Source organism: Hetaerina americana, unplaced genomic scaffold (genome assembly GCF_022747635.1).
Source record: "Hetaerina americana unplaced genomic scaffold, ioHetAmer1.1.p SCAF_79, whole genome shotgun sequence".
Classification (NCBI taxonomy): domain Eukaryota; kingdom Metazoa; phylum Arthropoda; class Insecta; order Odonata; family Calopterygidae; genus Hetaerina; species Hetaerina americana.
Genome location: NW_027287416.1, coordinates 491398 through 513366, shown reverse-complemented (window position 1 = coordinate 513366; position 21969 = coordinate 491398). Strand labels below are relative to the sequence as shown.

At 43.0% G+C, this 21969-nt stretch overlaps 1 protein-coding gene across 1 annotated transcript in view; it reads left to right on the top strand.

The window, feature by feature from the left end:
* The window catches only part of Egfr (epidermal growth factor receptor), a 203644-nt gene that overhangs the window by 27643 nt on the left and 154032 nt on the right, over positions 1–21969 (top strand). Inside the window, exon 2 of the mRNA XM_071596255.1 lies at positions 814–931. The gene's annotated coding sequence lies outside the window, so the exon portion shown is untranslated. The remainder of the gene's footprint in view (positions 1–813; positions 932–21969) is intronic.

Sequence of the window (21969 nt, the reverse complement as noted above, 5' to 3'; positions counted from 1 at the left end):
CAAGGAAGGAGAAGAAGTCCTCGATGCTCTTTTTTTATAATGACCAGGGTCGACTCGTATCTTCCTCCTCCTCCTCCGGGTCGTCAACCCGTTGCAAGCACTCCGCCGTACGTGACGCGGGACTTTTCACGTTGGGACCCCCGAAGCTTTCATAATAACCTCCTCTCTCCCGCTCTCGACTCGCCTCTCTTGTTGTTAGGCGTCCTATTTCCCGTCATATTTCCCTTTATCTACCCGAGGTGCCGAGATATGAGTCGACTTCCGAGAAAGCAATCTCTTCGCGAAGTGTAGATGGGGCGTCTGCAGTAGTAACGGTAACCTTAGGCGCAAGTGTTCCGTGAAAGCGCTCCCAGGTTCTGCAAAGATGCATGTTTTAGCTCTTGCGAGCTGGGAAAGCAGAAATGTTCTCATACCTCTCACGGGTAATTAACCATTAGGTATAGTGGCGTGTATTGCATTCCCTGCCAAAACTTTTCCAGATGAGATACAGGCATGGTTGAAGGTTTCAAACATTTCTAAATGCCGCAAATCAGCGATCGGATGCATTAGTTAATATTCTCTTTGAAAGAAAATTTGAAGCATGCGATGTGGGAGAATTTTCAGTACTCTTCACGGGGATAAAATGTCAGTAAGGGGCCGAGGAAAAAAGCATAAATGAATGAATCACCTGAGATTCAAAAATTCAAGACTAATTTCTGTAAAATTAATGTTAGCCTTTTATTAGAGCATAATGTGTAAATTGTCTTATGTATGTGAGTGTGATTTTGTTAACATTTGAGACGTGCTCATCGATGTTGGTGTTTTCTTTTGCAGATGGTCACACAGAGTTCCTACCTCAGCTGTATTGCATCCAAAGTCTAATATTCCACCGAAGCCACGATCCGAAATACCACCGAGGGAAATCTGCCTTGGACTTCAACGAACGAATACGGTGAGTGCCTATTACAATTCTCAGGCGTGTGGCATAAACGTGCGCGCTGCAAATTAACGGAGCTGCTAATTGGAAACCAAACTATCGATTGACATATCGTCGTGGAGCTTTCGTTTTGAGTTAGGGACATCCGATTTAAAGGATCGTGATTTACCTTTCGCCGCCACCTGCGTCTCAAGGCTCATCGTCCCGGTGACGCTCACCCGTGAACTTACCCCGCCTCCCAGTCAGTCGCCACGGGAATGCTTTCGTTTCGAACTCTGTTGTCAACCACGAGATCAAATATAAGCTCTTCCTCTCTCTGGAAAAGCGTCTTGTCTTCGCCGCAGGATGGGTCTGAATTCGTGTCCAAATCATACTCGACGGATAGGGGGAGAGGGGGGGGGCGCACGGTGGAGTGCCAAAACATCTCTTGGCAACTTTTGTTTTTCCTGAAAATTAGCGCGGTGCGACCCTCTTTAGTGGTAGCCGTTGGTGCGTCTTGGGAATCATGAGTGATTTTGTCTGACACCTTGTGTTTTAAACTAATTATATATGCAATTTATATTGCATGTATAATTAGTTTAAATATTAGTGTCTGGATATCCATCAGACATACTCGGCGACGAATGTGAAATAAATAGATATACCTACCTGCAATCTAGGTATACTCCTTGATCAAAAAGTTCCCGGAATAACCACCGTGTGGCGCTCCCATCGTTCCGATTTGAGTTCTGTTTTTTTGTTAAATTGGTACATCTGTTGTTGATATTCCCTTTAAATCTTAGTGTCATAACTTGACATTTGCAAAAGTTACGTAGCCAAGAGTACATCTATCTCTGTGTGTGTAGGCGATTTTTTACAATTGCAGAAATGGATTTAAATTTGCAACAACGAGCTTGTATTAAATTTTGCGTAAAAAACGGATTTAGTGGCGCACGGACGTTGGAAATGTTGGAAAAGTGTTTCGGCAACGATTCTCTAAAAAAAACGGTCGTTTACCAGTGGCACGAGCGGTTCAGAAGTGGTCGTGAGTCAATCGAAGATGATGAACGCAGTGGCAGACCATCGACATCGAAAGTCGGTGAAAAAATTGATAAAGTAAAAGAAATGTTGGTCAATAACCGCAAATTAACCATCAGAGAAATAGCGGAGGACTTGAACATTGCCTATGGATCCGCCCAAGACATTGTGGTTAATGATTTGGGTTTCCGTCGTGTAGCATGCCAAAAGACCTCAATTTCATGCAAAAAAGAGACCGTGTTGACGTCGCAAAAGACATGATTTGCGAGGCTGAATCCGATCCCACATTCATCAAAAGGATCATTACTGGAGACGAGACGTGGGTTTATGAGTACGACACGCAATCCAGACATCAGGCAAGTGAAGTTTGGCGTTCACCAAATGAGCCGAGACCAAAAAAACCACGTCGTTTTCAGTCAAAAAAGAAGGCAATGCTGACGGTTTTCATGGATTACAACGGTGTAGTGCATCGTGAATTTTTGCCAGAAGGCCAGACAGTAAACAAAGAGTATTATTTGGGCGTTATGAGACGTTTGCGTGAAGCAATTCGCCGAAAGAGACCAGAAATGTGGGCAGAAAACTCGTGGATTTTGTACCATGATAACGCACCGTCGCACAGTGCTATCATTATTCGTAATTTTTTGACGAAAAATGCAACAAATACCATCCAACAGCCACCGAATTCACCTGATTTGGCTCCCTGTGACTTCTTTCTGTTCAATCGAGTTAAAAAACCATTACGGGGAACGCGTTTTAGCAGCCGAGAGGAAGTAATGGAAAAATCGCAGGAAGCACTCGAAGAAGTCTGTCATTAATGAAACAGTGTTAAATTTGTAATTGGTTGGTAAATTCGTAATGTAGATATTAAAATGAATGACATATATTTCATCCATATGATTTCAAGCAATGACTTGCATGTAACACGAAAGACGATAATGTTACCCTTATCTCTGGATTTTTCAAAAAGGGATCAGGATCAGGTTTTGGTTCATGCAGCGCACACTTTGCATCCACTTCGAATTCATTTTTTAATCGATGAAAGTAGCTGGTGCAATGTAGAATAGAGGAGATGGGAGAGATGAGGCCGATGCTATCTAGCAGTTGGCGTGAAGGCTGATACAGAGAATGATCCTGAGATCGACATTGCTGTTGGCCCTAGCGAATTAAATACGAAAGGGACGTCTATATGATGGGTTGACGATTCCCGAATTAGTATATGTACCCCTAATCCTCTTCTGAATCGGCGTCCATGACTATTGCTCCGCCAAAGTCCTTCGTGACCGGAAAATGGAATGCCGGGTGGATGCTCCGAGCCTTGTGATCCCTACTCTTTAAGCCGCGAAATGGTTCTTATGACCTGACGGAATTACCTTCGCTCGCGGCGAAAGGTTGCGATGTCCCGCGCTCTCCCCCTCCCCTGCCGAGGGGGAAGTGGAAGGAGAGAGACGTGAATCTCCGCCGTCGCTTTGTTTGCCAGCCTCCTCGCGCTATCTCCCTCCCTCGCGCAGCACAACTTGCCCCACGGCGACGCGTCCACCCACCCTCCTCCTCCTCCTCCCTCCCGAACTTGTTGCGCCTCATAACGCCGCGACGGGACGCAGCGAGCCGGGCGGTGTGGTGGCCCCGGGCCCCTCAGCCTTCTCCGTTCCTTGTCGTTTCACGTGCGGCAATGAATCCCTTTCCTTCCGTTATCCCTCGTCAATCGAACCCACCCCTTCCGCGTTTGTACGCGAGTGCTTTCGTGCGAACGCGATTGGAATATCAGGGATGAGGAGTAATGAAATATTTCGACTTCGCAGCACGTTTTCGGTCGCAGATTATGAGGACGTATTCGTAGAAGTGATCAAAAGGAGAGTTTTCCACTCACTCCCGCTTATGAAGAACCTTTTCCATATTGCGTTTCACCGATGGGGTCTGCCCGCTTTCTCCTCATTTGGCTCATCCTAATTTAAATTTCTCAGGGCATTTTGCGAACGTGAGCAGGTCAAGGATCTTTTTTCTTCAAAATTTGTGAGGATTTTTAATTACCAATTAATTTTTTGGTGGCAACAGAATCTGGAATTCCGAGATAGAGAATAGAATTCCGACATTGAGAAAACTGTGGGAAAGCTTAGAATGTATTTGGCGATTTCGTAAACGTTGTTGTAATTTCATGAACTTACCTAGAAAAGAGACTACTTTGCTCGAGCATTAACTAACACCAGACCGGGAACTGTTTTGAGTTTTGAAAAGATTTCCGTTTTCGAAAGGATTAGGTTCATTTCCTTGGCGTTGCCAATCGGAATCTTATCTGATAAATGATAAGCAAGAATGCTAAAAGTGATGCCGATGGGCATGTCATATCTTCATGATCCTTGGTAATGAAAATATAGACTTTACCTATTGCATATCGTGTTGTTTTAAGTACCCAAGAACATTTAAGAAAATCTGAAAAGTATGAATGTTTAAGAGAATGTTACTTTTGTGCACCAAATCCCACTATAGTACTATTCCGCGCAAACTTATTAATTAAATCCAATGCGTGCGCAACCAACGTTTTTGGTGCTTGATAAATCTCGTTTTTAAAGAGGCTTTGGTTTAAGGCATGGTGTTTAGAAAAAGATGTATCCATACCAATTCTTAATTTACCCCAGGGAAATTTTTACTTCCACCTTGAGAACAATAGCTTAAAATGTACGCATACTCTGACTGATCACATTATCCACCTATTGCGCGCACAGTTTTGATGTTTTTTCGGTGATGGTGGAGAATAGAGTATAGAATATGACCACCTAAAGCTGAGTAAGTGTCTTCTCAGTGAAAAAAATTGTAAATAATTACTTCCTTGGAATTAATAATTCAATCGAGTAATTTTGCATTTTTCTTTTGTCAGTAAAACCAGAATCGTTAAAATCTAAGACTGCTCAGTGTCATGAGTGAATCGAATTGATTTCTTTTAACGGGGAACGACTTTTTTTTGACCGTACGCATGGTAAAATATTACAAAAGAAAAGATTTACATAAATCGTAAAGGTGGTATTTATGCCGGGTACATGAATTAGGGAATTATGATATAAAACTTGTCAGAATAGAAATAGCCTTAATCGTTTCCCAAAAGTGTTATTCCCATTCTATATGAGTTGACGAACAATACGGTGACCATATTTAATGCTATTTTGTCACTTCAATCCGAAATTGCAAAATAATTTACCGTTTCTCACTGAAGGTCTTGAACAATTTATTAACTTCAGTAGTTGGTGTACAAACACGTCATGTCACTTTGTATTTTGCTGTTGATTTTGGAATTTTCAGAAACAATAAAAATTGGATAGGTAGGTGCTAGAATTAGTGGGTGCCTCAACAACGACATGGTCATTTTGCTCCGTTTATAGACAATCGGAAAGCCTCTTGTGCAAATTTGTCCAGCTCTAGGTGATAGTAAAGATTCACGAATGAAAATGTATTCAAGAGGTTTATCCAGTATATGTGCCAAATTTATGGCAGGTGTGTGTGTATGTGTGTCTCATACTATGCAATGAAAAAACTGAGTAAATGCGAACCATGCTCGACGCATATAATTTTTTGTTTCAAGAACCTTTTATGCCGTAAAAGATGACAACTGCGAGCAAGTTGCCGTTGTATTTAAAATTATCATTACCGTTATTTCACGATTAGGTGTAACTCGATATACATTGAGATTTAAAAGTGATACTCGATTTACGATTGTACGAGTGGCTGCAGGTTTCGAATACACTTAACCTCAGTTTCCAAGAGGGAAGTGACTATTATTAAACAATTTTTAAGAGTAATTTTCTATCCCTAGCCACCAATGTGCACCAGTGCGCTTACTGTTAATAGGCACGATAATGCCAGTTAAGCTTCGAAATGGATACGAGAGTTACTTCGCACAATGGTGATCGTTAGACCAATTGTTATTAATTGTTTTATTACTTATTATTATTTTTTCATTAATGTTGCCAAATATGCATTTTTCTGCCCCTGAATAATTAGGAGAATGATTAGATTGCGTTTAAAGACATAATGTGAGGCGGAATAACGTAATTTATATTCAACGTGACTTGTTCTTTTCAATCTCGTATTCACTCGTGTAGCTCACCCAAGGAAACACTGAATTCAATGGTTTAAGTCTCAGCTTCGTGAAAATTTATGATCAATGAATTGGTAAAATTTGTTTCAACCTAAAATTTATTTCGGTTCTACCGGTTTCTACGCATACATACATACGGTGGCATACATCAGTACCTGATTCGAGCGTTAATCATATTTCGAAACTGTTTGGAACTAATAGAGAATTTATGAAATCAAGTAGATTAATGTAACTGAGGTAACCTGTTTTATTAAAGTTTGAATTAAGTCTTATGCATAGAAGAGAAGATGTTAAGAATGATTGTAAATCAGTAAGCGTCATTCATAAAAATTAGTATGACTTAGAATACCATATGCTCACGTCCAAACTAGTTATCTCCTACGCCGCTTCGATGGCAGCTATAATGGTCTTTAGAATAGTGAGAAAAGATGACATTTCTAATCAGTCGGTTCTATAATATGTTTCACTCGGCATTTGTATTTATGATTCAACCCCCCGTGGTGTTATGGGGTCTGCAATGTGTTTCAAACAAGTGCAGAAAATATATCTGCTTGAAATAGACATGCATGAGAATTTTAGATCATGTTGCATAACTTCGTTTTGTGAGTGAATGACTCTCTCGCAGAACGCAGGGAATGGCGCAAGGTGGGGAAGATTTGCGGGTCTCTCTCTCTCACTCCTTCCTTCCATTTTGCCGATCCCGCCCTAAGGATATCTTACGGATTTACTGTTAGAATGAGATATATTTTCGTCCGCTCTGGGCGGGTCCAAGGAGAAAGAACGGCGGCGGTGGTCTGCGGTGTCGAACCCGAGAGAGCCATGTGGCGAGCGTGAACGGCATCGGGGACTCGAGGACAAGTGGGGTGGGATAACGAGGTCGATTCGTCTTTTCAAAGGTGTGAGAGCGTGCACCAAACTATGCAAACATTCGATGCAAGTTAAATGCAAAACGTGTTTCAGACGTGAATATCTTGTGATGACATAAGCAGAAGATGATAAAGAATTACTTTCGTAGTCCTATAGGAGGCATTGCTGATATTTTTTTTAAATGAGACGATTACTCTCGTGAAAGACCTTGTTTGACCGTAATATATTTTAATTTGCCGTGAAATGCCCATAGCATCCCATGTGACCGCTTCTGTTCTGAGTTTATTTTTATACGTTTATTTCGTCAGAACAAGATTCTGAACTAAGACGAGGTTATCGTAAGTATCTACAGAGATAATTTTGCAAAAGATGCCTATATTTGTGGAGGTCTACCCGATGCTGGAAGTTCGTTAAGCGTTGATGCCAAATTTTTGTTGTCACTCGTGCCAGGTACTAAGCGACGAATGAGTATGGTCTTCGGGGCTGGTTCATTACAGCTCGGTAATTGCTCACGTGATTCACCGGAGATTCTCCCGGCGAACACGAGAGAGCAAGCAAGTACTTGAGAACTGCGAGACAACCCCCACTACCAAAAAGGGTTTGCAATTTCCCTTTCGCCGCTCCCAGGTTGCTTTAGCTGCGAGAAGTAGTGACTCTTTGAGTGTCGTGGCCTCGCTTGCCTCGATGGAGTTACCAGTGTGATGGAAAAACATCCGTAAACAAGCGTGTTCTTTGTTTCCATTAAAAGTTGTTGTTGTTGAAATGAATTTAAAGATAGATCACTAGGAGATGCGAGGGTATTCCTCAAATCTGTATGTGCGCGCTGACTTCCTCCTTAGATGATTCATTTAGCACGGCAGTCATATAAGATTTTTGCAATACAACTGAATATCTTGAGTTCTTGCATCAACAAAGTTAATACAGTAAGTACAGTTAATACAGTATCGTGTGAATTTTCTCTCCGAGTCATAGAAAGGGATGAAGAGTAATATTTTGTTCTAATGGCGTTTGTTGCACTCTCCCTTCATTTGTCTGCGTGGTACTTAAAATCCATTTACACTCCATTTGATTTTATTTCAGCCTTTTTGTAATTCCTTGCCTTCAATCTGTAGTGTAAATCGGATTAACGTCGAACACAAATGCAACCATCAAACGATGTTTGGATTTCCCTTTTGGTCATTTGTTTGTTAAGGGAATTCTCCTTAATGATGGTCCCCAATAGAAATAGTTTTACAACGCCAATAAACCTGATAGTCGCGAAAATCTTTGTGGCTTGTTGCTTTTTCAAATTAAAATTTATGAAGATTTTTTCGGTACGAGTAATTTATTGAGGCTGAACATCTACCACGATTGTAGGGAAACTCCTTAAGCGCGGAGGCCTTCGTATATGCGGAGATTTTATATGGCCGCCGTCATCCATTACCACCGCAGTATTTATTCGAAAGGCACGAATTCCGAGTTAACTGCTTTATGGCCACTAACGTCAACCTTTCCGACTTTGGACTTCCCAGGATAATGAACATTAAGAGCCTCACGTTATGAAAATGCATAAATTATCCGGTCACGTGCCTCCTATCGGGAGCTCAGCGTATAATGCGTCCGTCTCGCTCGTGCCCGTATCAGTTGTAAAACTGCCATTAAGGAAGCGCATTTAGCGCTCTCTAAGACATTTCGACTCGAGGAGGAAATTAGGATTTTTTCTCCAGACGCAATCACCGAAAACATGCACGAGCCCTTACTTTTTTCTCTTGATCTGCTTCACATCTCGTCGCTACCGTGTTTAGGGCACTCCCCGTTTCTTCCTTCCCATCAGCCCTGGCCCCCTCCCCCGTCTATATCACTCAGAGAGCAGAGGACCTCCATTGGGAGATTATGTTCAAGCTTCCGAGAGCTTCAAATCGCGCTCGCTGAAGTGGTTCCTGCCGGCTTGGTTTGTTGTTTATTGAAGCTCGTTGAACCGGAAAGGTGTATTCGATCGTCGAGATTTTTAATAAAGGGTGCGTCTGTAAGGTGCTTCCTGTGTGGTGGCCATAGGTTCCATATCCTCTCCTCTCAATTCTTTCCGTGTGCGCTCCCCTCCCCAGAGACTTTCTCTCTCTCTCTCACACACACTCTTTCACTATTCTCTTCGGCCCATTCTTTCTTTCCCGTCTCTTCTTCGTCCTCTTCATTCGCCGCTTTCCGATTCAGCCCCCATAGCACGGTCTCTTTTTTTCCCGTTTGCTAATTTGATAGACTCGAGTAGTTTTGAGGGAGAAAAGATGTTAGTTATGCCTATCGCACTGAACTGCCGACACGTGAAAGGTTGACTCTTCCGCCCTGTGCTGCTTGCTAGTTATGCCAACTGCCTCTTCTGAAAGCGCGCCTCGTTCGATCAAGAACGCCATTGATGACGAAATCGTGCATTCCCAACTCGTCGACTCAAGAGCCCACGTATAAGATGCGAGGTAGTGTGGCTTAATGTATAAAAAAGGTTCGCAGTCAAAATAGAATAAATTATTTGGTGAACGTTTTATTTACCCGAAGAGGTTTGCTCACTGGACTTTTTCCGTTTCCGAGTGGTCTATTATCTTCCTATCTGGCCCAAGCTACGTGATCAATCTGTTGTGTGGTTGGTAGAAGTTGGTACACACATATCTTATCATGAGATTTTCATCATATCCTTCGTCAAGTTTTTACTCCAGCAGGCATTAGATGAGCATTCGTATTCAGCCACGACGCAGTGAAAATGCTACGCTACGTACGATATATATATATATATATATATATATATATATATATATATATATATATATATATATATATATATGTGTGTGTGTGTGTGTATTTGATTAATATATTATATAAATATAGATTTATATGGCTATATTAATCTGTTGAAGGAAGGGAGGAAGTACTCAGAGATGAAGAGGGACCTGATGTAGACTAGGTTGCTGGATTGTGTTTTCTTAGGAGTCGCAAAATATTTATTTGGTATTTGTGTCCATCCAAAAACCTACCTTAATCGGTAGATTACCTAATATATATTAATCTGTGCGATGTACTCGAGCCATCGAAGTACCCAGTCCAGTGTGGCAGCAAAATTCTCAGCCATTATTCGTGTACAAATACTACCCTATTATTGTTTTTTTTCATCTGCGTCTTATTTGGAGGAAGTGTATGAAAGTTGTGAGACCTACATTTAAAAGCGAAAGAACCGAACTCATTTTTTAAAAAGAACTTTCTCTTTCCCGGTCGCCACGCCGTATCTCTCTCTCTCCCTCAGACGCTGGCTCTGATTTTCTTCGACGCGATTCCCCACTTTCGCCGCAGGCCTTCTTGTGTATGGGCTTTCCTCTTTTTCTCGCTCTCATCCATCTTTCCGCCCCCCTCCCCCGCTTTATTTACAGGACCAAGCCACGCGCGTTTCTCGGAGTTGATCCTGGGATAGTCATGCCTCTTTTATGAAAAAAATTGTTTCGCTCTTACCTTGCTGGCTTTCTTTTTTTGCGCCCTCTCGCCTTATTTTTCTTACTTCCCTGCCCGCTGCTCATGTTCAGCACCTCCATTATTTCTCCATCCCCGTGTTTCCACTCAGCCTCTCTTCTTCCGATACCCCCAAATCTCCTTCCCTCGCCATTCACACCCTCCCCACAATTCCGTCCAATCCTTCATGCACGTTTTCTCGTTTATTCCGCCGCCGCTCACGGCGTTCGCTCTTCCCCAATACTTTCCTCCCCCATCCACCCCCGACGTAACCTCCTTTCAACCCCATCCTCCCCCTCTCATTCTCCCTCACCCTACCTCTCGCACACCCACCCCACCCTCAAACTCCCACCTCCATCGACACCTGCCCTTCTGCTGTTGCTGCTGCCCCAACTCTTCGTTTTTCTCTTTTTACATATCTCTTCTCTCCACTCCTCACCCCTCTTCCTCCTTTCTTTCGCCCCAACACACCCACCCTCCCTCCCTAGGGCCCATCACCCACGCCCACGCTCAGTTCGTGAGGCAGGCCAAGCTTCGTGGTTGGTCCACTGCGAGTGGCGGCCTCCACCCCTTTTCCGAGATGGCGGTCTCTCTTCGGAGGGCGGCCGGCGATGAATGGAAGGTAGGAAGGTGGTGGCGGTGGCTCCGATGGCCCGGCCACGGTCGTGGTCATTCCGTAGTGGTTTCGGCCGTGGACATGAATGCGTCGCCGTATTTCGCTCCTTTTCTTTTTCTCACCCCTCCTCTCGTCGAATCGCGTTCGCCGGATTGTGGCCGGGAGGCCTCCATCGAGGAATGGTGCGGGCGGCGAGTGCCATGTTTGCCCGGCCCGGTCTCTTGAGGGACGGCGCCGAATTTGAGGTTGGGTGGACTTGGGCGAGGGCAATTGGAGTCGTATTCAACATTTAGTTACGAGATTTTGATGCGCTTTCGCCCGGAACACGAGGCAGCATGGTGTGTGCGGCCTTTTTACGTAGAGTGCTATGCCTTTGACGGTGAGGTCCCCCACTCATAACATTGTGGTGAATCCAGTCAGTTTTACCTTAAGGGTGCCATACTCACCTGTCAATTAATGGGAGCTGCCTGATCCAAATCTTTCCCACAACCGTCTTAGGCTTTGTTTTATTCTATGCCTTCCGATCAAATTTGATTGTATTCTTAGTTTATATTTCGAACCTTGTCTTGTTAACTTGAAGTCGGCGATTTCTGTTTCCCCCTCCTTAATCTGACTATGTACACTTAAAGCTATTTTTCTACTGCCGGTTTTCCAGCCCCGTTAAGGACACTTAAAACATTGATGAGTAGTGGTAATGGAAAATAGGTTAAAGATGCAATGAAAAGACTCACCTGATTCCGGAATTAGACCATACCTATTATATTTCCAGCTATTAGCAATATTTTTCATGCCACTAACATGGCCACCAGCTGTTAAAACCCCCCGGCTATATCAATTAAATTTCCATTTAATGGAAATTGTCGCAAGTGTCATCGGTGTCCACTATGACATCAATGAGCCTCAGCCGTGGGAGAACACACAATCAATTACTACCATAAACCATCACCGCCAGTCGTGTGACGAGATGGCCCTCTCTGGCTGCGGATTCCCAATACTCCCGCCGTGGGGCGGTACCAGAAGAGTTTTCGGCCGCCTGTGAGGTCGCCCAGCGCGTGGCTCGATCCGCGTGGGAAGTCACCCCGATTCGTCCTGTTTATACGCGCGTGAGTTAGCGCTCACTTTTGCGTACGGATCTCATTCCTCTTTTTGTTCTTGGTCGCGTGGGCGCAAGGAGGGGGGCGGGAGAGATTATAAAAATTTATGCCCTCTGGAACGTTCCTTCTCTGCAGTCTCCTTCCTCCTAAGCGAGATCTTTTTTTTTAATTCAACTGCGCGCTAACTTCCATAAATGGAATCGGGAGGTGCGTTTTTTCTTAGAAATCATTTTTTTCGAACGTGGGCGCATCGACCCGAATGACGTTTCATTAATACGGCGAGAGAGTTTCTGAATGTGGGGCTGTTTTTTCATCAGTGGCGTTGTTATTTTGAACGGAGCTTTGCGTATCCCTTTTTCCTGAGATATTTTTTATTTGAAGGGGCATATTTCGGTGTTGAATAAGGGACTCAATTTACGTAAATATTTTGGTTAAACAAGAAAAAACATGATCCTCTTGGGAGGATTCCTTCGCTCACGGCCTGAGTTTTTTTTCATTTTTTGGCATCCTCGGGTGATTGCTTTTATCTTACCTTGTTATATAATGCGGATGCTTAGCAAGAAAGATTATGTTTCACGTTTTCCGTATGCATTGTAGACATCGACCATAATTTTACCTCATAGGAGAAAGAGATTTCCTATGCACAAACGCATTTATACATGAATGCATGTAATCAGTTTGTTGCTCTCCGGGAGTTTACTATTTGTGAATATTTTATCCTGTGATCGTTTTATCCTGAATGCTGCAGAGAAAGGCATTATGAGAAATGAAACGCAGTTGGTGTATCGTGGTTATTAACAATAACACGTGGTAACAGCTCCCTCGTGACTGCACCTGAGCGTGTTTCGCAGGAAAGAATCCCTCTTGAGGAGTCGGCTCCAGAAATATGAAACTTGTATGAAAACACTGGAATGAGAAGGGATAAGATTTGCTCAGAGTTATTTTCGTTCCTTCCTTGTTTTCATTTAAAAGAATAACGACCTCGGTCAGAGCCGGGGGTCGTAAAACGGGCGTGAAAAGTCCTTCTCCCCTCTCCTTCTCAGTCTGTTCAACTATTCCATTTCTTTTCCGAAGTTTCTTTTTTCATCTCCCGGTTGTTCTTCATTTCATTTTGTTCGTTTTCGATTCATCGAGGTCTGTGCATTGCTCCGACGCTCCCAAATGCGGCGGAGCGTCGTCCTCTCGCCCCCCCTGGCTTAACGATTTTCTCTCTCTCCGCCCACCTCCCTCCGCTGACGCTTTCTCTTCTTCACATATTCCCCCTCCGCCCCGCAATGTGATGAAATATTCCCTCATCTGTGTGTAGTGTTGCCCGAGGTGTCTAGTTTCTCAGGGCTCAGTTCGCTCGCCTGCTTGGTTGCTTACTAGATTCGCTTATTAATACAAAACAGCTGTTCGGTCATGATTTAAGTCTATGGTTGCGGGCGCACATGAGCCCTTATGGTAAAGGTAGCGTTGCTTGTCATATGTTCATGTGAATGTCTCTTGAAATGATTAATAGGTAACTTCAGGCCGTAATGCTCGCCTCATTCCTCAGCTTGTCTCAGTGAAAAGTTCTCCTTAGGAACGCGCATGTAGCATTCTTATTCCGGAAAATTAATTTAACTGGTTTCCAAGGCGGATATTGATGGACTTGCTCTAGATTTCATTCCGCTAATGATTTGTATTCCGTATTGAGCAGGAAATGCAAGTGTGAAATAACAAGGAGGAAGATCGAGTCTGCTCACCATTGTAAAAAATTGGAGCATTCGAGTCCCTTTTTGAATATGCAGTTGGCATTTAACTGTCGGCATTTCTTGCAATCGGCAACCACTTCAGAAATGAGTTTTTGATTTTAAGCAGGTTCGGTGAGGCTCATTTTTTGTCTTGTTTGAAGTCCAATCATCCTATTACGTTGTTTTAACAATTAGCGAGTTCAGTAGACATTTCATTTGAAGCTTAAGTGATGTTTACTCTCTCTGCATTTAGTTGTTAGTTCAATGATAGGTAGCATGGTGTCGTGACGTAAATTCAAAAATGAGTAAAGCGCAGCTATTTTATCCTTAATTGAACTTGCAATGAGTTCAAGCGAGCAAATTATTTTTCCTCTCAACTTTTCTTTGTTTCCTTATTTTTTCCGGTTCTCAGGAGCTGATCATTTTATGCCCTCGAGGGTGGTCCTGTTCTTTTTCTCAGAAAGTTCTGATTTGCCAAAATAATATGTGAAGGTAACATATTTAAGACATAAGGCCGCGTCCATGTATTCTTTGTTAATCATCAACCGTAATAATGGCCTAGAGAACTAAAAACCAAACGTTTTCGATTCTGAGAAATCTGCATTTACCAGCTGAACCATACGATTGGTCTTGTTTATTTATGAACTTAAATAGCAATCTTGACTTCCTGTAACATTCAATGCAATTATGATCCCGGTCAAGGCGAATGATTTTTACACTCTGAAATTATTGCATTGAAATGTATATTAGCGGATGACTCCGTTAAAAGTTACTGTTGCGGCATCTCCCGCAGTTTCTTTGAAATATCCTGTAACACAATGCGATCCTACATATTATTTTTTATATGCTGACAATAATTGTCTGATCGATAGCAAATTTGTAATTCGGGGAGAATTCGTATTACTGAAGGTGTGCTTTTAGTACTGTCAAAGGTCAGTTTTTTATATTAAAGGCATGTGAATACAAAACGGTGGAATTTCAAAGTACTGTCGCATCCGTTTATTGGAGAGAAAACTGGCTGACTGGCTTCAACCAATGCTTGTAAAACGAAGCGATTTCCTGGAACAGCTTTCTGCTGCCGTTATGTATTCGTGGGTTTTATTTATTTCTACTTCATCTTGCAGAAATGGAAATGGTATTTATCCGTCGGGTTTAAAGGGAAATTTTCTTTTGTCTTGGAGGATCCACAGGCTAAGATGATGATGCGCGATTCCAGGGGAAATAATCGCAATGCTTTTTCGAACACTGGCATATCCTATCTAGGATTACTAGAATTCCAGCTCGTCAATTTATTTCGAAATTTAAAAAAAATTTCGATGGCATTTGTTATATGTTTTCTATCAAGAAGGTAAGTGGTGTCAAAAATGCCATTGCCTTTACGATGGAGAAAGGTGATGATTTTTCAAAATTTCTGATATGAATCTTTGTCAGCAGCATTTATATTTGCGTGTAAAATGGTAGTACCTAATATCCTATTTTCTCACGCCTATGATTTACACCTTCTTTCTTCCCACCCGCCTTTTTCCCGCACCCTGGAAGGGACCACCCAAAGGGTCGGCCCCTTCCACCCTTCTCCCACGATGCGCACGCCTCCCAAAATTACATAATTCCATGAATGCGACGTAGGATATTTTATATATGGCATCCCGTGCTATTCCATCTCCCTTTGTTTTACATGCTCAAAACGGTCATGGCGGTCGTCTGGGGTAATTTCATTCCTTCGCCCTTTGCCCTCCTCCACACGGTTCCGAGCGCCCATTGCGTCGTCCTAGCCTAGGGGCATCTCGGGCACCCTCATCACAGGCGCCAACCTTTCGTCCTCCGCCCTCTCTCCATCTCTCCCTCCGTTTAGATCTCTTCTCCCTCTCACGTCCTCTGCAATCCGTTTGGTAAAGGCCAGGTGCTCTGTGCTCTCTCTGTGCAGTGGTGAACGTCGAAGAACCGTAAATACTCCGTAAAAATATTTAGGTCGAAAGGCTTTTCTACGTGTTTCTCTGTTTCTTCCAGCCTCCCTCAATTTACATCTCCCTTTCCCCCTTTCCTTATTCCAATGCGCGGCACGCATAAATATCCCCGCTCGGAAATCTCCCTCGGCGAAGGAAAGGGCTTTCATCCAAGCACGGTCTTGAAAGCGCGCGCTTTTTCAGAGACGGTGGGCTTTGGAGACTTCGACGGGTGAATGGGAACGGAAATTGTGCCCTCCTTGGGTTCCTCGCTTTTTTCTTCCTCTGCGGCTCCGAGATTCTGGGAGAAAGGTGATCGCCAATTGGAATACATCCTCCTAAATGTCGCCCTGCGATGAATGCGCCACATATGTATTTTCTCGACGGAAATCGACTAACTTTCGCATCTCATGTAGGTCGGTCGAACTCATCTACTTCATAGCAATAAAATGTCTTTACTTTTAGGTGAATGTTATGGATGCCTTCAGGATATTCAAAGGTCATTGTGGGTTGCATATTAATTCAGTTTCATTTTTCGCTTTTGTTGGTGGGTGGGTAAACGGAAAATTTTGCTTATTAATTAGCCTGTTTGTCGTTGCAGTAGTGGTTGCCGTGGCATACTTTTAAAGTTTTTTACTCCTATCTGACCTTTATCTTTGAGATCTCTCTCATCTAAAATCTGCCGAAATTCGGTTGCCGTGCACTTAGAGTTGGTTAATTCGAATGAAACTCTGCGCGGACGAAATGATGAGGATATATTCAACTTAGAGGTTGCGCGAGTCGTACTTTCTCAAAATTACAACGCTTCATAATAGATTTTTCCCGCGCTGAATATTCATGCGTAAGTTTTCCCATTCCATAAATTATGTTTTTTTGTGCTAGTGGATTATCAGTGTCAATGTTTGTAAAAGGTATCTCATTGAAACAATTGTGTGAAAAAGATGTGGATAGAAATTTGTCAGGGCTTAAAATATTAAATTCATTTTTCCCGCGGAATACACTTTACACCAGAGAATGTCGTAAATAATCCGGCAAAACGCTTCGATTTTTGAAAAAATTCATTTTTCCATTCCATTTTCCTCTCATTTCTCACTCACCGCCGTATTCATACTATCTCAGCTGCGTTTTCGCCTCATCTCTTTTACCTGCATGACGCAGATAGGGAAACAGATACAGTTGTAGGAGGATGAGAGCAAAGTGATGAGAACGCTCGTCTGGCCGTTTTCCCATGAGGTGTTTGTAACTCTGGCCTCTACGTCGGGACAAATTCATTCCTTCTCTCTATCTCGTCCGTTATCCTATATTCCTCCTCATCCGTCCTTCCTTAACCCTTGCCCTCGTTACCTCTCTCTCCCTTCCCGATCTCGCCTCACAACCCACCCATTTTTTCCTCAAATAGTCCATTCTCCCTCTTTGCCTCCTTCTTTGTTCTATTTATCATCCTCCACCTACTTCATCGTGCTCCTCCGTTTCACCCCTCTCATTTGTCTTTACTATACCTCTTCAGAATACTCAAGGGATTCCTAACTTTAGATTCTCTCCTGAGTTTTCAGTTTCATTAAAAAAAGACTGCGCCCCCTCTTTACCCTTCCCGATAATAATCACGGTGCCTGCCATCAGCTTTGTCTTCTCTCAGTTTTCCACTTTCCCTTCAGACAGCCGTCCCCATTCCTGTCTAAGTGCTACCTGATCTTGTCGTGTATCGGTAACCATAACCCGATAATTCTTTATTATTTATTCTACCTTTTCCTCCCTGGTCTCTCACCGATGGAGTAGTTGTCGTGTTGCTTATCAGACCTTTACAGAGAATTTTAGGTGGATATCGATAGTAAAGCCATGCGTCTTTAATTTGAAGGTCAATAATAAAGCTACATAGGGGACAAGGACATTTCGTGAGTGTGCTTGAGGAATCACATGACTTTTTTTAAATAACCAATTAAATCTATTCGAAGGCCTCATGTTATCACAATTGAATTTAATAGTTATGTCATGAAGTTCAGGTAGAAATGTAGTTTAATGAAATCCCTTGTCTGTGAACTTTTTCCCATTGTTTTTCTCCCTCCTTATATTTTTATCCTTATTGTTATAGGTATTTGGGTTACTTTTAGCCTCACATTACAAAACAAGCTAGTACTTATTTCCTTAAACTTTGTTGGACAGGTCTCTTGTGTGTCTGTATTTTTAAGTAGGTATTTTTGGGTTCTAAGATATTTCATTTGACCCTAAGGTCTGTGCGCATACTAATAGCGCTCTCCTCTCCATCCATGTTAAAAAGTTGGGCCGGCTATAAATAAACAAAATACGTGACCGGGTCGGGATCGAGTCTTTTTTCTGCCAGTGGAGCATCGCAACTTGAAATCTTTTTGTAGCGAGGAAGTTGAATGACGCAGGCTTTCGTTTTTTCTGCTGATGAACTTCTTTAGGGGAAATGTATACGTGCGCTCGTATCTCTTTAAGTCATCCGTCTACGACGCACACTCGCACTTCGTGCCCTTATGTATGTAAGTCGTATATTAATTCACAAGAACACTGGGATTTGCTTATTAATCTGAATAAAAGTTTGCTTTGTATTCCTCATAAGGTATATATATCGAGTCCTTTACCCTAGACCACATATGAATTACATACCTATGTCATGATTTAGAATACTGTCGAAGTAAAATGGAAGGATTGGCTCATCTCCACTATTATTTAATTTCTAATGCTAATTATTGGTTCCATGGGTTGACCTAATAATAATGCTATTATTTGACAATTAATTTTACTTGAACATTATTTTTCTCGATTTATATTCGTTCATACTAATTTTCAGTTTGGTCTTTCTCTTTCCATGGAAATGAATTCATTGATTTTTACTTCGTCAAGATTAGTTTCCTTATCTGTGAATACGTACCGTTCAATCAACTAATTTTGCTCTATGTCCCTCAATTGTACGAGTCGGAGGCAAACTAAATCAAATGACGGTAAGTTTACGGGAAAAAAGGATCCCTGTAATTTTCAAATGGTATTTATTGTCTGATAATTCATTAAATTGCAATATTTTCTTTGTTTCTTTCGTTTTATTATTTACCTTTTGATCTTATTATGTATTTATAAGAAAATTTTCCAAATCGGAAAAGGTGTTTGATTAACTGACTCGTGAGAACCATAAAAGCACCATTGAACTCAAGTTTTATTGTAGGGAACTTGTTTCTTTTTTAATAAAGAGAGCTTTTCTAACCCATAATTTCACCGTTAGTCCGATTTGTTTTTTCTTTCAACAATCGCCCAGAAACAGTCCCTCGGGCTCCTTGCTATTAATTTTCCTCGACAATTAGTCATCAGAATCCCATCATACATCCATAGAGATCACGCCCAAAGTCTTTGGTCTTTTTAAACTGCCCCCCTGCTTTCTACCCGTCCATTTAATTACGTCCGCAGTGACTTAAAAATTGATGTTTTATCCACAGTTTATTAAGGTGGAAAAGTTTTAGACTTCGGTTGTCATGTTTGTCATCAGCATTCCCTCTTTCCGGTCACTGCGGGGCTCCCCGTATTTCTCCAGAGCTCCAGCACTGCACTGACCTTGCGTCGGGGGAAAGCCACTTTATTCTACGAGGGTCATCCGGAAAGTAGTACCCGTTCGTGAAATAAAGACACAAAAGTAAATATTTACAAACATAAAAAATTTTATTTGAAAGAGGATACTTTAAACTACTTCTCAACATAATCTCCAAGCAAATTAAGGCATTTGTCATAACGTGTGACAAGTTTCTGTATTCCTGCTGCATAGTCCTTCGCCGCCAGCTCATTGAGATACGCGAGGGACCCATCTTGCACAAATTTTTGCATAATGCAGATGGTGTTTAACAATTTCATGAACAATTGTTCGAGAAACATTGGGAAAATGCTCACAGATGTCATCAATTGTGACGCGCCGATCGTTCCTCACGAATTCGTCAACTGAGCTCACCAGTTGGTCTGTAATGACAGACGGTCTCCCCGAACGCTCATCGTCGTGTGTGTTCCCCCTCCCCATGTTGAAGTTGCGACACCACCGCCGAACAGACGACTCGTCCATTACATTGTCTCCATACACCTCCTTTAATTGGCGATGAATATCACATGGGCGAACGTTTCTTGCATTGAGGAATTTAATCACTGCCCTCACTTCACAACTGGCGGCGTTCTCAATTTTTTTAAACATTGTAAACAATCACAGAAACAACACAGGCAATGCTAGCGTCACGCAACTTGGCTCAGAGAAGGCAGACAAGCCACTGAAGCTATCTGACCTCGTCCAGCGGCTACTCGCGTCGCCAGCACTTCATGCGGCACGAACGGGTACTACTTTCCGGATGACCCTCGTATCATGCATTAGTTTTATTCCGAGTCGGAACCATCTCACTAACTCTCTCCTCCCCCCTATAGCCTCTTGCAAGGAAAAATAGTCACCCCCTCCTGCTTTCCTTTCCCTCGTTCCCACTCCAGCCGTGGGAGACGCCTGTTTATGGATTCGGGACATAATGCTTCCTTTCCTAGAGGCTGAGGACCCCGTTCCTTCCTTTTCTTTCTGTTGTCTCCCGATAGCGTCTCCTGATATTATGTGGCTGTCCCGAGGTTTCAGCCGACTCGGTGCTCCTCTTACCCATTCCTCTCCCGCGCCGCGTGTGCCAGGAATTAATTTTCATTTCGTAGCCGAGCGTGGTTGTTTGTTTTCCACACTTCCCTTTTCCCGAAAGCCCCCACCCACTCGCTTTTCCTACCTTCTCTCGGTTGGCTTTGGACCCCTTTTGTTTTTTTTATACGCTTAGCATCCCTTTCCATCCCTTGCATCTTATGCATCTATTTTTCTTGCGCTTCAGCTCCATTCTACCCTGCGCACGTTTTAAATGCAGCAGTCAGTTCAGTTACGGGGTTGGTTTGTTAGTTGGCGGAGGTGTTTGCGCAAGTGATCTCACGCCCTGAGGGGTTTGACTTTTTCCTCGATCGTGCCACATTTATGATCATCTCGCCACAGGATGCGCTTCACGTTTGACTAAGTACAGCGTACTGTTACTTTGATTTGAATACTGGAGAATCCGAAGGATCAACATCTCATAATGCTTTCTGTGATGGCACTGTAAATTCTTTGACGAGTATTTCCAGGTTTATTTTTTTTCTCAGCCCTCTTTAGAGTGATATATTTTTTTGCCGTCATTGAGTTGAAACGGCATTTTACTTATATTCGTTATCGTCCCATCGAAATTCACAAGCATCTATTTTATGTAAAGTATAAAAATGATAATATATAACTTGTGGACAGTTGTGCTCACGGGGACGTTCAAATTTAAATTAAAACATAAAAGATATTCGTGTCTTCCAAATAATTGCCTCTTATTTTCAGAAGGCCGGATCAATACAATACCCATATTCGTTTCATCCTCTCTCTCCCTCTCTTCGAAAAAATAACGCTTCTCTTCCTAACGAAATGAAAATTGCCGTAACTTCGAGAAACAACAAGTCCTACTTCCTCCCCCCACCCACCCAAACAATACTCGTCTTCCCATTTCTCCTCGACACAAAGGGGTAATTGGCCACATAAAAATCCTGTTCCCTCTCTGTTTTGGCGGTAGCCAGGAGTCGTTTCGTGCCACTGGGAATGGGAGGGGGGGAGGCTATGTTACGTCGCAAGTTGAAGGGGATGGGAGGAGAGATTAAGGGGAAAGAAAGCAGGGGAACAGGGTGGAAAGAGGAGTACCCGGGATTGCTCTCGTCTAGAGACTTCAGCGGCCATCGGTGTGTAACATCCCCCTCCGTTGTGCTGGGCCACTTGGCCGGTTCCTCAGATGGAAAACCATGTTCGAGCTCAAAAAGCCGACCTAAAGGATCATTCTTATCCTTCTCGGGAGAGGAGAATGTGGGGAGAGTGGGGGGGAAAGCGAGGGGGTGAAAGGGACTGGGACGAAGACGGGGAGGAGGAGGATAAGAGGTGGCAGCGAGGAAAGGAGAGAGGTGGTCCCACGCCGGGCGATGCCTTCACGTAGCCAGCCATCCAGTTCTCAGCGTGCAGACCTTCTAAGAGATCGAGCTCGAGTCTCTCGGCGTGTCGCCCTCTCTGGGATGCCGGCGGTAATAGGGAGAGGGAAGGAATGAGATAGGTCGGGCAGGAGTATTGAAGAAGCCGGTGAAGCTAAAGGAAAGTGAAAGAGGATGCTCTCTATATATAGTTTTCTCAGTGGAGCCACGGCTAACAATCACCAAAGGCCTTCCGCCGCCGTCGTCTCGGTT